General features: G+C 42.7%; 1 pseudogene; it reads right to left on the bottom strand.

The window, feature by feature from the left end:
- Positions 1-10,272: 10,272 nt before the first annotated feature.
- On the bottom strand, positions 10,273-11,205 carry Serpinb6l-ps1 (serpin family B member 6 like, pseudogene 1; annotated as a pseudogene).
- Between the last annotated feature and the right edge of the window lie 2,686 nt (positions 11,206-13,891).

Here is a 13,891-nt window from a genome sequence, read left to right as displayed (position 1 = left end):
TCTAACAAGATCTTGAGCAGAGCACCCGGATTCACGGACTGCGTTAAATGTAAACTCTTCTTCAGCTGAGGCAGATGTGAGGACTGTGTTTGCCTCTAGAACTCAACTGAAAAACAGAACGTAAGGTAATAATGCCCGGTAAACATGAAGAAATAATTAACAAATGTTGTCATCAGTCGGTATAACAGAAGTCAAGGAGAAAAGACAAGTGCCTCTTCCTGGTGCTATATAGAGTAGTGAAAGCTAGATTCCCATGAAAGAAATACAATATCTAGAATATACTGTCTATGTAGTCACTATTTGACAAACTCACATGTGGATTGCTGCTGTGTTCCAGTGTGTGTGTGTGTGTGTGTGTGTGTGTGTGTGTGCGCGTGTGTGTGTGTGCATGTGTGTGTATGTGTGTGTGCATGTGTGTGTGTGTATGCGTGTGTGTGTGTGCATGTGTGTGTGTCTGTCTGTGTGTGTATGTGTGTGTGTGCATGTGTGTGTGTGTATATGTATGTGTGTATGCGTGTGTGTGTGCATGTGTGTGTGTATATGTATGTGTGTATGCGTGTGTGTGTGTGTGTGTGTGTGTGTGTGTGTGTGTTAACACAGAATTCTCTGACACCATCTAAGCTGGCCCGGGACTTATACTCTTTATTCTCTTTCTGCCTCAGCCTTCCAAATGCTGGAACAGCGCATCTCTACTACTGCATCTACTTTACATTCCTGTCTACCCAATGTCGCATACATTTCTCTCTAGTGAAGGGAGATTGCAAATCAAACAAGACTAAGAAGCCCTGGTGCAGAGCATGAGGCTAGGGTGCAGCACTTGATAAGCCTCACTGTCAGTTTCTTAATTCCAATGGCGGTTAGGGAAGGGCTGAATGATGTCTACCTGAGCCTCCTGTGATCACCAAGTGCAGCTCCCTTGCATTTCCTGACTTTCGCACCCACTTGCCTCCAAGCTCAATCTATCAGAGCCCCACAAACCTCCAGATGGATCGAGTAAGAGCACAGCATCCCTCAAGCCTCACATCCCAGGAGTATAAATTAGTGACTCTTCTCTGACTCACACGAGCATGAGCAGTCCTGTGACAATGGGATCTTCCCACCAACCCCACAGCAAGTGTCAGCTGCGTCAACATGGCAGCAAATGTCAAACGCTGCCTCAGATCAGACTCTGAAAGAGAATGCTGCTCAAAATACCTGGGGAAAAATCAGAGTACTTTGTCTTGGGCGTACAATGTAGATGAAATCACTGTGCCAGAGAAATTTTCATTTGATCGAAGGTTCACCAAGTCATCATCTGGACCCAGCACAACATGCCACGCTTTCTTGAGTGGGATCAGCCTACTCTTATTTTGCTCAAAAGTCTGCCTCTTTATGTATCTCTAATTCTGACTCAGGCCAGGACAAGGTGTGGGGCAAGTGGAGTTCCCAGAGCGCAGAGTGAGTCCCTTCACTGTGGGCTAGACCCTATGCAGGGAATCTCAGTATCCCAGCCACCTCACCCTGACCCACCCCTATCTAAAATGCAGGATTTTGTGGGGGCATTGGGAATGAGTATCTAGTGACGTGTATCGGGTATTGGGAATGAAAATCAGTCTTATACATACTGGGTAAATTCTGTACATCAATATATATTACATAATATATATAATATATACTATATATGTATACACACACGCACACATGTATATATACACACACATGTGCATGTAAATATGCTATAACATGTAGAAAAAAACGCAAGACAGGGTAAGTATGATCCTGTCATAGATTTATTCTTTTGGATTTCTATTTTTGTTTTGCATTTGTTTTGTTGGGGGTGGTAGATAAATGCATAAATGTGTATTTTATATATCCAACTACAATGTAATATTTCAAGCACCTCCTGAAGCTAACTGGGGGCCACACTGCTGACCAAACCTTGCCCATTCGCACATAGTGTACTATAGAGCATCCAGAAAACATCAATGAAAGAAAATCACAATGAATGCCCCTTTTCTCCTACTCCATGTACCTCTGTGTATGGAAAATAAATATGATAGTTGGAGTTCCAGCAACAGCTGTGACACATGTGGTCTAACTCCGGACTTTATGCAGTGTAGGAAGCTGGTAGCACTCAGGCTCATGGGGAACATTTATACCAGCCTACAGACTTTTCATTGCACAAAGTTGATGAAAAAGAATGCTTAAACACTACTCAGACCACTGGTGCTTTGCTTTCTGATTCATCCAAAACTAAATCTATTAGAGAATTTGCTAACAAAAGAAGGTCATAGCATCACCTGAAATATGGGATTCATTTAAAGGTATTAGACAGGACAATAGCCATCTGGGTAATCCCAACAGTTGGAAGGCAGGGGTTAAATTATCATGGCAAGTGTAGGGCCAAACCGGCCTACAGAGCAAGTTCCAAGTCAGCCAGTAAGATCCTGTCTGGAGTAATAACAACAAGCAAACTGGTTATGAGGAGTTAGAGAAAGGACTGAAGGAGCTGAGGGGGTTTGCAACCCCATAGGAAGAACAACAATATCAACCAACCAGACCCCCCAGAGCTCCCAGGGACTAAACCACCAACCAAAGGTACACATGGATGGACCCACGGCTCCAGCCACATATGTAGCAGAGGATAGCATTGTCCAACATCAATAGGAGGAAAAGTCCTTGGTCCTATGAAGGCTCATTTCCCCAATACAGGGTAATGCCAGAGCGTTGAGGTTGGAGTGGGTGGGTGGGAGAGGGAGCATCTTCATAGAAGCAAGGGGAGGGTGAAGGGGTATGGGAGACGGGGGAAAGGGGATAACATTTGAAATGTAAATACATAAAACATCCAAGAAAATATTATAATAAAAAGGAAACCGGTTATGATCAGGGGAGGTGATGCTCCTGGTAAAACAGAGGTTAGTGCAGGCCGGAAGTCTTCAACCAAGGTGACACTGCTCCTACTGCAAAGGGACATTTCCAAAAGATTGGAGCTTATTGGCTGATTCTAGCTGCTTCCAACAAAACCTCCCATAAACTCAATGAGCACAGAACAGACCTAGACAGTATGGCAGCAAAATGGAAGGATGACACAGTTGCAGGGTCTGTAGCCACCAGACTAAGGCAGACTAACTTGTATCCTTTTGAGGCTAGAAAGCTGACTACTTTACGCAAAAGTGAAGCTCTTATAAGCCATGGTCAAAGGGCCACCCCAGATGAACTTCATCAGAGATGAGACATGGTTCCTTCCCTCCCAGGAGTATCGCTCCCTCTAAGAGGCTTCTAGTAATGGAGGCTGCAGTTCATTACCAATGTGTATTGAAATGGTCTCATTTTCCTTTGGGGGAAGGGAATGGAAAAGCAGAGAGACTTGTTCATTCTAGACCAGATTCCCTGGGCCCAAAGGTTATTTGAAGATAAGATCTTTTGGTCAAAGTTACTCACAGATAGAATGGAACAATGGCTAGTACATTGGAAATACCCTAAGCTTATCGCCAATGAAACCTAAGGTTCCACAGTGATGGCCAACCCTGAAAACAATCCAGTTCCTCAGACTCACACCGAAAGAAGTAAGGTATAAATTCTGTCACAATAAAAGGAGACCCCTTAATTATTCTTTGAAAAGTCACAGATGAGCATCCCATAGGAGACTATCCAGGACACAAAGGGACAGTAACCATGGCAATCACTCTACTGCCTGAAATGGAATCATCATGTTGATCCAGCATGATTCCAAAAATGCTATACCCTAGGATCTCAATCTTTACTTTTTTTTTTCCTGTATGGCCATTATGTTTCCACTCTATCATTGAATGTTGTGATAGGCAGATAATTTTTTTTTTGGTGAAACAAAAAATATCCACAATGAAATTGGGGAAGAACCAACTATACAACATCTGGAGATCCTTATCCCTCCCTATGCTAGAGACTTTAACGGTGTTCACATTTATTTATCTGCCTGGATGAATAATAAGGCATTATTATGAAATGAAAGATATGGTTTGAAATGAAAGATGCCTGTGAATATTTGGGGAGACACTGGGGTAAGTTAGAAGAGACAAGTAGATAGTTCCCTCCTCAGCCCCTTTGCAACAGGACCTTGGTCATTTGTTTGGGCCTCTGACCTATTGAAAATGCTTGATGATTTTCATTGTAGTTATGCTTAAGAAAGATCATTCTAGCAACATTAAAAAAAATAATCTGAAAGAAAAGACTCTGGCCACAAGTACTCAAGGGAGAATTAATAAGACCCAGCTAAGCTGGATGGCCGGAAGTAGAAGAAAGGACATGGAGACCCAGACATCAAAGGAATGCTTCTCAGTTTGATGATTTGACCCTGAAAAGCAGAGAATGGGAAAAAGCTAAATGATGACTTCATAGTCCTGCTGAAATATCTAGAGAGTAACTGTTGTGAGGAAACAGAGAAGCAAGGATAATGAGAATACACTGACCCAGGTCAGTCGGCTCTGTCTGAATCTACCAGGAGTAATGTGGTGGAAGACACCCAGCCGTCACAGGTTGGTTCTGACACATTTGAAATCAATCACTGAAGACAGAAGAGTAGACCACAGGTTGGAAAATGGTGAGAGTAATCCAGACAGCAGAACAGTAGGACACAGCTTTGAAGAAAGATTGGACAGCTAAGAACTGTCACGATTCAGAATGAAAAGCTGAGAAATGCTTCCTCAGAGAACATATCCTTGTCTGACCAGTCAAGTAGAGAGCAGCAGTTCTCGGGGTGTTGTCCTCAAGTTTCTAGCCGTAGCCTTATATGGTACTTATCAACTGGATATGATATTTTGTTTTCCCTAAATGCATATGCAAAGTCCTCGGCACTAATTCCACAGATTGTTAGAAGAGACAACCATTTAAACAGTTGAGTCTATTAAAATGAGGTGGTAGACTGGGTGCTAATTTAACCAGACTGGGGTCCTTAAAAGGAGAAAATGTAGATATAAATTCAAGTGTATGGACACTTGAAGAGTGGACACCTGACAATCAAGGAGAGAGGCCTCAAACTAAGCAACCCTCTGGCATTCCCATGTTGACCTCTCTGCTACCTGGACTGCAAGTTAATGAAATGGCTAAAATACTAGGTATTTTTTTCTTTTGTCCAGAGTTATCAATTCCTTTTAAAACAATTGTTTAAATAAGCAGAAACAGTCAGCAAAGGCCTCTTAAATAATCAGCCTCAGTGTTGATTAGGATAAGTTCAGATAAAAGCAATCATTATCAACAAAATACTCATTGTCTATACAAGCTTGGGTCCTATACTAGGAATGATATGCTCTTTGTTTTTAGAGCTTGTGAAAAACCATGCAGTTTCCAAATATATACTCTCTGGACGCCATTAACCACAGGAATCAAACCCTCAGGTGGGCCTGACACACAGCAGGCCAGCATTCAGTCAAGGAGTAGGCAGAAGAAAGTTGCTGTCTGGATGAGGTGAAGAAATAAGCCAACAGCAAGGCGACTTCACAGCTCAAGAAGAAGCCTGAAAATGCCACTTCCAGTCATGCATGGTCTGCACATGGTCTCCGCGCTCTCCACAGAGGAGAAGTTCAGGCAGTGTAAGGCCAGCCGTTCACCCAGGGAATGGTGACCTCAGAGGCTGAAATTTCAGGTAACATGTTCTGACTAATGTTCCTCAAACGCTCCCACCACTTTCAGATGTCACAATTCTTGGTCTGGGTTGCATCTGAGGACACCACATCAAGGCAGGTCACTGCTGGTAACATCAAACAAACTTAATTTTTTTTGGATCTCACCCCTAAACCACTTCCTGGACTCCAAATAAGGAGACATAGTCATCTTTCCTCAGCCTCTGTTATAGTAAGACTCAGAATTTCACTTTCTTTGACCACTGCCATCATATCAACGAACACAGGGGAAATAGTCTTTACCACAAACCAAGCGTGAACTCAGAGAATCAGTTCCTGATTAAATGAATGCTCCATATTGACAATATAGTGAGGTACCATCAAGTCAGCACATACCACGGCCGGTAAGGAACTGGAAAACTAACTTGATCAACTAATTAATTAAGTGGCCTAGACATTTTCAGGAGTGACAATTCTACCCTAAACTCCTAGCCCGTCAATTCAGTTAGTTTCAGATTCTATGCTCTAAACACTTCAATAGAAATATTTCATTGTTGTAGGCTGTTTTCTTTTCTCTATCAAACAACCCCTCCCACAAAGTTTTCTATTCAAAACTCTAAATCTTATCATGGAAAAGCCACTAGGCAAAATCACCCAGGAGTGTCCTTCCCTGGGTTGGCGACATATATGTGTCTAATGCGGAAACCTGAAATGAAGTGTTCACTATTGGTATTTTAAGGAATTCTGGGCTCATTTGAACAAATAGATACAAATGATGAGACCCGGAATAAACAGGAGGCTTAAATTCACACAGGAGAAGAAAAGCCAAGAGAATGGTGATTCACTGTTTGTGGTTTTGTTTAAAAAGCTCTTTGTTCAAAACCAGGGCTGGCCCTTTTCACCACACAGGTTTTGTCTGTTTCTGCGCTCTGTGGTTAAATGGGGAGCACATGAATGTGAACCATCTTGTGGCTCCTGGGCTGGGTGGAGTAGCTGTGAAGCTCACTGTGGTACAGCCAGTGACGGAGCCTAAAACTTACCTGATCCTCTAGCAGAGCAGAGCCGATGGATCTCCACACCCTATGTGTCCCCTGAATCCCGCTGATAGCCTGTCTCTGATGCTGCCTCTGCCTACTCCTTCCCCACCCCGGATCTGATTTTTATTTTGTGTTTGTGGTGCTAGACATGGAACCCAGGGCTTCCCACGTGCCCAGCAAGTGCTCAGCCTTGGAACCACTTCTCCAATCTCCAGATCTTATTTTGATTAGTGGCTAGATGCAGCTTTAGACCCATCAAAACAACTAGTTCAAGGCCAGCCTGATCTACAGAATGAGTTATGGGATAGCCTGGGCTACCCAGAGAAACACTGTCTAGGAAAATAAATAAATACATTAGCTTACCTGCTTCTCTGTTTGGTGTTTGTCCCCCTCCCTTGCTCTCTGCTGTACACATGATGGAAGGTAATGTTCTTTAGAGCAGAGACTGGTGTCCTGCTCCTTCTTGTATGCCTTGACCTTGTTACAAATATGAGCTAGTACGTCAAAGAATCAAGTATCCTGCAAGTCAGGTATAATGGTCCATGCCCTGGGATGCTAGAGTTTGAGGTCGTCCTTTTCTATATAGTGACTATGAAGCCAGCCTAGGCTACATGAGCCCTTTCTCATAGATAGATAGATAGATAGATAGATAGATAGATAGATAGATAGATAGATAGATAGATAAATGCAGTAATGGAAAAAGGGTTTTTTTGTTTGTTTGTTTGTTTTGGTTTTTTTGGTTCTTTTTTTCGGAGCTGGGGACCGAACCCAGGGCCTTGCGCTTCCTAGGTAAGCGCTCTACCACTGAGCTAAATCCCCAGCCCCGAAAAAGGGTTTTATTACATGCTCTCCAGTCAAGTTCTATGCATTACTAAGAATGCCGGTCCATACTTACGAAGCTGAATGAAGGTAGCTGGTCCAAACCAACATTTCTGCCTGCCACTACATTTTATTTTTCTGTTTCTTTTCTCTCAACTGATGGTATTGTGGGCATGTGTCATTATACCCTACCTACATATTCCAAGCCTTCCTTGTGGTACCAGGTGAACATATTCCTTGGGTTAGCCACTAAAGGAGCACCAAGCTAGACTGTGACATCATCCTTATATAACCTAAACAGGACCAGACAAGGAAGGCCACAGTGCTGCTAACAGTGTTCACAAGAAAAAGGCATTGTTTTCATAGAGTTCTTACTAGGCATTCTGCTATCTTTACACCTTGATACAAATATGTCCTTATGGTTTTGCTGGTTTGTTCTGGTTTGCCTTCTTTTTAAGGCAAAATCTCTCCTCGGGCTCCCAGAAATCCCTTTCCTCGCTTTTGCAGGTCTTGGGAAAACAGGCAAGTGCCATCATAGTTGGCAATTACAAATATTTTGTGCTGGGACTACTTGTGGCTAACATGGCCCCTTTGGAAGGACTCCGATTGAGGATGAAGTCAATGTCAAACCAAGCAGTGACAGAGAAGAAAGATTGCTGGGATGCCAGTGGTGTGACCTGAACTCCTGTGCCTATTTCATTTCCAAAGCCAAGTCTTTGAACATCTCAGATGAAAACTTAGACTCTTTATCAAAGTTGTTGCTTATAAGCAGAATCTTTATAAAGTGTATCACAAGTAAAAGCTGAAAGGTATGTTAGGGGTTTTACTACTGTGAACAGACATGACCAAGCCAACTCTTATAAAGAATAACATTTAATTAGAGCTGGCTAACAGGCTCAGAGGTTCAGTCCATTATCATCAAGGAGGGAACATGGCAGCATCCAGGCAGGCATGGTGCAGGAGGAGCTGAGAGTTCTACATCTTCATCTGAAGTCTGTGAGCAGAATGCTGGCTTCTAGGCAACTAGAATGAGGGTCTTAAAGCCACACACACACAGTGACAGACCTACTCCAATAACACCACCACACCTAATAGAGTCACTCCCTGAGCCAAGCATATTCAAACCACCACAGTACGTAATCATAAAATCACCTATTCCTCCTCCTCCTCCTCCTCTTCCTCTTCTTCCTTTTCTCTCCTCCCCTCCTCTTCTTCTAGTCCTCCCTTTCTTCTTAATCCTATCCCTCTGTTCCTCTTCTTGATTTTTACCCTCTTTCCCATTCCCCTCTTTTAAACCAGCCATCTATAGCCACTAGTAAGGTACTTCATGCTCCTGCAAACAAATTTGTACCCACGCACTTCTGTAAACAACCCTAAAAAGAATATAGCCAACTTTACTTCCTGTGTCTGCTCCCTGATCCATAATAAAGTAATAAGCTCTGATATCCTCATAGATGGAACACCATGCCTTCCCCTCAGTAAAACTGTAAGCTAAGGACTCAGCGGTTAAGTGTAGCTGCAGAGCATCTGGGGATCAATTCCCAGCACCCACAATGTGGGTAACAAGTTCTGTCCTAGGGTCTCTGATGCCCTCTTTTCTGGCCTCCATGGGGATCAGGCACAATTGTGTTGCCCAGACAAGCACACAGGCAAAACATTAATATGAAAAAAGAAAAGGAAAGAGAGAGAGAGAGAGAGAGAGAGAGAGAGAGCTGTGAGCTAAGATAACTCCTTCTTCCTGAAGAGTCACAACAACAACAACAAATGTTGCATTCAAAGAGACGAGAACTCAACCTAATTGGAAAGGGGTGGCAGGTTACAGAACTCCAGATGCACTTAGGAAAAAGGATATCTAAGCAAGAGACTGATGAGCCCTGGCTCCAGGATGACAGAGAAAAGGCATTTCAGACTGAGAAGAACATCTCTAGGATCCCGCTGCTGAAGATATTCTGCCAGGAGCATTTGGACCGATAAAACCCAGAGAGTCTCGGGGGGGGAGCATCTCTATGGACTTGTGTGTCACGTGACTTTGTAAGCATCACCTGTCCAAATTTAAGCACACGTTTTTTTCCCAGCACACACTCGCAATTTTACCCATATTTTACATATCACAATTTCTACATAATTCTACATATTTCACAGTTCTACATATCCCAATTTCTTTATCAAACATACACAGTTAGGCTGATTGTTCATTTAACAATATTGTTTAGAAGTCTCATTACAGAACAACACAAATCACATACCTGTCAAAAGCTACAAATGTTTTCATGTGTGAGTTGTTTAGAACTTTATTAAAATAATTTCTATATAACCTCCCTAGATGAGGTTTCTTCTGAACAGCATGTAGTCTAAATAGACAAAGGTTATGCTTCATATTCTCTGCAGAAACACAAGAGCTGTATGTTCCAATAATAAAGCTTTGTATAACAAGATCATATATCATCCAGCTGGAATAAAATGAGATTTTGAAAACAAAGTTATTGTATTGTTAAATGGGACATGAAAAAGACATTTCTCCCCTTAGAATGTTGCTTTGAGTTTAAACAGAAAATATTTGTATGGGAACAAGCGATAATAACTCATGAACAATTCTACTTCAGCAAGTTTCTTTTGGGGGAGTGCCATAAGGCATTTTTATTTCAAAACATTCGTCGCACTTATGGATAAGGTCTTTGGGTCCCAGGAACATCACAGCAAGGGGGTAAATGGCCAACCCAGCAACATCCTCTCCTCAAGGAGAGGAGAACTGGCCATAGGGCAGACCCCTGTTCATCATAATGAATGATGAACCAAAGGAAGGGTAACAGTTAGAGGATCGAAGGAGAACTGCATGCCGGTTAATAACATGATGGCAGCTGTGCCGCTGCAGCTTCTGTGCCCTCCATGTTGACATCCACAAAGGACTTATACTTGACCTTGGACAGAAACAAGCCTCGTGTGGAAGATATTTCAGAGCAGCCCACTCTGTCACATGCCCAGCCTGCACAGGACCTCCTTCATGTCGTATTTCCACTCCAGTTTAGACAAAGGAGAAAGGCTGCCTCATCCTCATCTGCCTCAGCCGCTCTACAAATTCTTCTAAGTGATTTGCTTTACCATTTTCAATCCAATATGTTCATCCAGAAGCGTGATGGCTCTGTTCAGCTCACTGCTAGGGAAGCAACAGAATCTAGGTAATATCTCTCTTATATCTCATCTTAAAGGTAGATTTCATATGCATCGTTTGCACAGTTCTCAGTGACCTTGGAAGGTATTTCCTAAGTGTTCTCTTTCTTAAGTGGCTTCTCCTGGCTTCCTTTGAAGTGGATGGAGCTCACAAAGACCAGCAGCATGTCTTAATTGACCGTACTCAAAGACAACAACTCTTTGATCTTATTGTGTCTTTTTGGCTACTAGGGTGTTGATATATTTTCAGGACTGCTCAGTAGTACTCATAAAGTCCAGCTCTTCCATCTCTGCTTAGTAAAATTTGAGGCAGGGTCTTTAAAAGATGCTAAAAGATCACAAGTCATTTCTCCGAAGAGCCTGTCAGTTGTTTTGAGCTAGTACTGAGAAGCACTAGTGGACATCTCTGCCCCATTGCCGCCATTCACAACAGCAACTGCACTATCTATCTGCCTTGCTCTGTTTCCCTTCGCTTCAACGAAGGCCATGGCCAGGGCAGAGGAGATGCTTATGGGTAAGAAAAATACATTTTCCAGCTTCTTTTTACTCACTGTTGCCAAAAGGTTTAAGGCAACGGTGCTATTTGCTTCTAACAGAGGATCCATGAGGGCAGACACTTGGTTCCCCAGTTGGTAGTGAGTGAAGCAGAAAGCTCAACACATTTTCTAATGAGTCAATATTTTCCCTTGCAAAAAAGCATTCCTCTCACTTGAATTGTTGGGATTCTAGAAAGTATCTTTTAGTCGAAATACTGTATCACTCCTTCCATTTTGCCTCATGGGGCCAAGTCTGTTAATTTTTTGCAAGCCCCACATCTGTTTTATATGGAAGATTGCTATTTCTCACATGCTAAAAATACATATTATGACCAAAAAAAGAAGAAGAAGTCTCCTAAAGACTACTCAGAGTCTGCACGCTTACTGCTAGTGCAACGATCTGGTGGTCCTTGAAATGCACGAAGCCGGAACTACATTGGCATGTGTTAATGTGACTGTCACTTTTCACACAAAGTATCCTATTCATCGTTGGACACGTTTTCAGGAAGAGATGCAATGTTCAGTTTGCCCCAAGAACATAGTCCCAGGGCATGAGCAGAGCTACATATCTTCATGTGCCATTGTCTGAAGGTGAGGAACAATGGGAAGTGGTACGATGAAAGCAAGAAAAGGTTGAACTCAAAGATTATGGTGCACCAGTAGTTGGAGTCATTCCCTTCAACTAGACATCCACAGAGACATAAACGTAGGGTGGGGGTCTCTGGATCCATAAAACGTTATTGAACACGTAGGCTTCTCTGGTCCGTCATATGAACTACCAGAGGGGTTTAATTCAGAGGAGAGCTTTTCACTATGCAAACCCTTCCATAGCGTGACAGAGGGGCTCATGCCTATAATAGCAGAACTGAGGAGAGTGAAGGATTGTGGGACACAGAAGACAGTTTAGCCTGCTCGAGCTTGATAAAGCCTTTGATCTAAGCTTTATCCCTATAACCTATTTATGTGGTAGAAAAAGAGAAAGAACACTCTCCACAAATTGTCATGTCAATATGCCATGACATGACCATGGCATACACACAAGCCCATGCATTCACATTATATGCATGTAGATAAAAGTAATGATAAATAAAATTAAAGACAAAGATTGTGAGTTCAATGCTAGCCTGGGCTACTTAGCAAGACCTAACTTTAAAATAAAAAACAAACAAACAAAACAAAAACAAAAACAAAAGCCTGTGGTACAATGAAAGTGTCTCCTCTCCATTCTCCATATCTTCCATATGCCCTGGGCCAAAACATAAGTAAGGATTATTTCAAATCCTTCTCTATACTAGTTGCAAAACATTAATTGAATACCATTCAACATCTACTACTTGAAGGCAACCCAAAGATTGTTAAGTGGGTTGGCATGATGTCTCCATTCACAGTCATATTTATGCCATTTATTTTATGTCACAACAACTTTGATTTAACCAATGCATGCTCCCTGAAGTCCTGGTGGAGTGAACTGTCTCCCAGAGACTCTAGCCATTCGCTGTTTCCTAATTAGGAAACATTGTGATTACTAAATACCTGACCTTCTGGCACCTCCCAAACTTTCCCCTAGTGCTTCACAGAGAAAGTTACCTGGAAGGGGCTGATTGACAAACTAGAAGAATCCAGGCCCTGGAGAACATTGGTGTAATGGAATCACTCCAGCATTACCAGTACAACAGAGATACTGGGAAATACTTGACTCATTCTTTCAAGCATTTACTAATGCCGTGTGTTTCCCAGTTAACCTAGCATTATGAATTCAGTCTGTCTCTGGCCCGATCCAACTCCTTCCCGTGTTTTCACTGAGGTACCCCAATACATTTTATCTGCTTTCTCCTCAAGAAAACAGACCTAGAAAAACGTCTCTAACATAGTCAGTGCTACCCCTGTGACACTAGAAATGGAAGGAGCCCCAAACTCCAACAGCGATGGTATTTTCCACATGGGATCTCTCTGAATTAGTGAGAATGACATACCCTAGGGCCACCCTCATAAGGAGTAAGCTACTAGACCCTCGGTTTCCACATTCGGAGATTCAAACTGAGGTTCAAAAGTGTGTAGCGTACAACAATGTCAAGCAACCAGAGCTTCCAGGGACTAAGCCACTACCTAAAGACTATATATGGACTGACCCTGGACTCTGACCCCATAGGTAGCAATGAATATCCTAGTAAGAGCACCAGTGGAAGGGGAAGCCCTGGGTCCTGCTAAGACTGAACCCCCAGTGAACTAGACTATGGGGGGAGGGCGGCAATGGGGGGAGGGTTGGGAGGGGAACACCCATAAGGAAGGGGAGGGGGGAGGGGGATTTTGCCCGGAAACCGGGAAAGGGAATAACACTTGAAATGTATATAAGAAATACTCAAGTTAATAAAAAAATAAAATAAAAAAAAAATAAAAAATAAAAAAAAAAAGTGTGTAGCGGAGAAACGCACATGAACTAGGCCTGCACAGACCGTTGTCTATTTTTCCAGAGCTGCAGTTGGAACCTGGGTCTTTGCCCAAGCTCCGCACTGGTCTTGCCATCAGTCTCTGCACCAGATAACATAACATGCATTTACAGAGCATTTACATTGTATTCTGTACCATAAGTACAGGAGAGAATTTAAAGCCCGCTGCAGGATGTGTATAGGTCTCATGCAGATTCTGCCTTCTCTCTAAGGGAGTTGAACATCCTCAGTGTTTGGTATGTAAGGGACAACTGTATTTATTTACACAGCACATTCACAGCTACCAAATGCTTTCAGTGGGTTTACCT

This window comes from Rattus norvegicus, chromosome 15, assembly GCF_021556685.1.
Source record: "Rattus norvegicus strain SHRSP/BbbUtx chromosome 15, alternate assembly SHRSP_T2T, whole genome shotgun sequence".
Taxonomy (NCBI): Eukaryota; Metazoa; Chordata; class Mammalia; order Rodentia; family Muridae; genus Rattus; species Rattus norvegicus.
This window is presented reverse-complemented; position numbering and strand designations above follow the sequence as displayed.